Source organism: Marmota marmota, unplaced genomic scaffold (assembly GCF_001458135.2).
Source record: "Marmota marmota marmota unplaced genomic scaffold, marMar, whole genome shotgun sequence".
Taxonomy (NCBI): Eukaryota; Metazoa; Chordata; class Mammalia; order Rodentia; family Sciuridae; genus Marmota; species Marmota marmota.
The window spans coordinates 17407371-17410688 of record NW_026000185.1 but is presented as its reverse complement, the minus strand read 5'-3'; the positions used below and the strand labels follow the sequence as shown (position 1 = coordinate 17410688).

At 43.2% G+C, this 3318-nt stretch overlaps 1 pseudogene; it reads right to left on the bottom strand.

Annotated features, from left to right (window-relative positions):
* Positions 1–1182: 1182 nt before the first annotated feature.
* LOC107147160 lies at positions 1183–1687 on the bottom strand (annotated as a pseudogene).
* Positions 1688–3318: the final 1631 nt, after the last annotated feature.

Below are 3318 nucleotides of genomic sequence, written 5' to 3'. Positions count from 1 at the left end.
CCATCACCACAATCCAGATTTAGAACATTTTGATCACCTCAGATAAGCTCCGCTGTGGCCCTTCACAATTAGGTCCCATTCCCATCCTACCTAGCCAGCCACTCATGCCTTCTCTGCCCCTTTGTACAAATGGAGCCATCTGTATTATTTTCAGACTGCCCAGCATTGTAACTAATAGAGGTGGTTAAAAGCCACTTTTTATTCCACATTTTTCCTTACTATTCTCTCAGTTCAGAGTGGCTCAGGAAAAAACAAAAACAAAAAAACTGAAACAAACAAAATAAAACCATAGGCCCCTCCCACGGCTGACTCTTAGATAAGCAGGGAGCTAAATGGCTGCTTGTGAGCTGCATTGAGAACTTAATGATCATTTGTGACCTCCTTTCTCTGGGAGCATGCAGAACCTGTCTCGGAGTTGGAGTGCCTCCCTGCCAGCTGTGGCCACAGCACTGAGTCAGCCCAGTGTGGAGAGCTGAGCACTTGACTTTGTGCCTTGCCTTTGGCACTTTTTTTTTCCTCTGGTGATGGGATGGAACCCAGGGCCTTACATATTTCTGGCAAGTGCTCTACCATTGAGCTATACCCTCAGCCCAGCTTAGACACTCTGCTGTGGACTTTTGGTGTGGCTTTTCAGCTCCTCCTCACCCTCTATGTGGTCTTACCACAGCAGTAAATGGGCCCCGCTTCCTGTAACATATCCCCATAGGTCACAGTGCTGTATGCACTGTCCGCATAGCAATATCTTACGAAATATTTCTCACCTGTTTTTGCTTAAATAAATGTTGAAATCTCAAACTCAGCTGCCTCCTGGTTCAAGGAGGTACCATAAATGACTTGAGAAGAATGGGGCACTTGAAAGTCCCTTGGAGAGACAGTTGAGAGAGGTTGAAGAATGTGATTGGCAGAGAAGTTTCCTTGGACTTTGCCTGTATAAGCAGGAATTGTTGGTGGAACTGTGAAACAACCCACATGGTTAAAGTAGGACTAGGAAATAGATTCCATTCCATGTGCCAGAGGGGAGAAAGGCCAACTGACCAAACAAAAAACCAAGTGGATAAGCTTACATGTGCAGGAAAATGATAAAACTCCATTCCGTTTCTGTAATTCTTCATCTTAGTCATTTTTGATTGGAATTCAAATAACATTATGAAGATTAAGATTGATAAGGGTTTTTTTTAATGGAAAGGTTTTATAGTTTATTAATCCTCACGAAAAAGTCGCATAATCACCGCAGATAAAGTCATTGCAGAATCTTTACTCCTTTGACTTTTTGCCAGCACCAACATTGGCCTTAGCAGTCCCCCTGACTTTCTTCATTCTGTTCTTGCGTTCCTTTCGCTGTTTTCTTGAGGTCTTCTTCTTTTCATACAGGCCGTGTCTTGACAGTCTATGTTTGGGTTTATTTTTCTTCGCATAACCCAAGGAATCATAAATCATGCCAAAGCCAGTTGTCTTGCTACCTCCAAAATGGGTTCTGAATCCAAACACAAAGATGACATCTGGTGTGGTCTTGTACATTTTGGCTAATTTTTCTCGATTTTCTGTCTTAGGTACTGTGCTTTCCCAGGGTGAAGAACGTCAATGACCATTTGTTTCCGCTGAAATAGTCGGTTGGTCATGAACTTCCTGGTCCAGATAGTTACTGTGTCATTCATGATGGCAGTAGACGTTCAGACACCCAGGGAGGAAAAGCTTGTTGTTGTTTAAAATGAAAAAAAAAAAGTTATAATTCTATCTTAGAGAAGCTTGTAAATATGTGGGCAAAAATCCCATCTTTTTGGGGAAATAATTCAGAGTATAGAATGATTAAATCTGTATTTGATCCTTCTCCTTCTGAGAAATATCTTTTTCTTTTTCATGTTCTGCATGGGAGATTTTTTTCCTAATGCTATGCCTTTAGGATTCTGTAAAGTCTTTTAAGACTTTCTAAACTACTTTGTGGAATGTGTAACAAATTGTTTTATGTATTAAGTGTCAGAGGGTCCTTTATTTTTAAAATCCAATTAAGTAGATTTCAGATTCCTTCCCAGAAATGTAAGAGGACAGCTGATCTAATGAGATACAGCAGTAAGAACTCACTCAGCAATCTGCCAGGTCACCATGAAATGAAGTCATTGCACCCAGCCATCACAGAGGCAGAGGCTCGGGAGGATTTCGGAAGCACTTGTAACAGTAGATGACAGGGTTGCATAAATTGGAATTCCCCGGAACTGAAATGCACTGTGGGCAGCAGTGTTGCTGACCTGGGCGCAGTGTTCTCATTCCTTGATCAGCCCTAGGCAGATATTTCCAGGTAACCAGAATTTAAAATCAGTTTTTCAAATGGTCTCTCAGGGTCCCATTTCTTTTTTTATTAATTAATTTTCTTAAACCAGTGGAGGTCATGGGCATGCGCCTAAGGAAGCCTTGGCTGCCCGCCCTTCCCTGTCCAGCTCCTGCTTTGGGTTCCTGCTCCCAGCCCCCTACAGGGCTTTTACACCACTCCCCCTTCTTCTTCTTCTTCCTCCCTATCTTCTTTTCCCTTTTTTGTTAGTAAAAGCAAGCCTCCCTTCCTTGCTATTTAAATAAGGCTTGTTACCCAGGCTAGCACAACCTTAGGTTAATTTTTATTGATTGATTTAACTCTTACAAACCTTCTTGCTAGATGAGAAACTGGCAGAAAAACTGTGCTTGTGGGTCAGAACTTGAAACCAGGGCAGTTTAGATCCATAGTCCCAGCTTTTAACTACCACACATGCCCACTTCTGGAAGAGTCCTTCTCCCTGACCTCCCTGGGGCTCAGTCTGGTCTTTTTGCTGGGGCCTGGTGTGTCTTTCTTGCTGACTTGGATTGTGCTGATCAGTTATCTGCTCACCAAGGTAAAGGGCCACTTCTGATTTGGTTCTGTCTTCGCCCTTGCTGATGGCCTGGTATTCAGAAAGGCTTCTAAGGGGATGCTTTGGAGAGAAGGAATTCTTCTCTAAAATATAAGTGACCTTTCCAGACTGGTGGCCTCCCAAGAGTATATTCTGGCATATTCCCATCTCTGTATGTCCCCACCCCCCCTGTGCCTGAAAGGCAACAAGAGTTCAATAATTGTGGCTTAAATACTCATTGATTCAGCACCAATGTATGTGACTATGACATGTTCAGTCACTGCTGCACTAGCAGTAATTTGGGGTGAAGGGAGGCATAAAAAAAAAATAAGACCAGCAGAGCCACGGTCTCACGTGTGAATGTATCAACCACAGAACTGCAGCACTGTGATCTTGGGTGCAATGGGGCGCCACTGGTGTGTGATATTAGCCTTGGTGGCCTAGCCACATGTTTGCTGCCCCT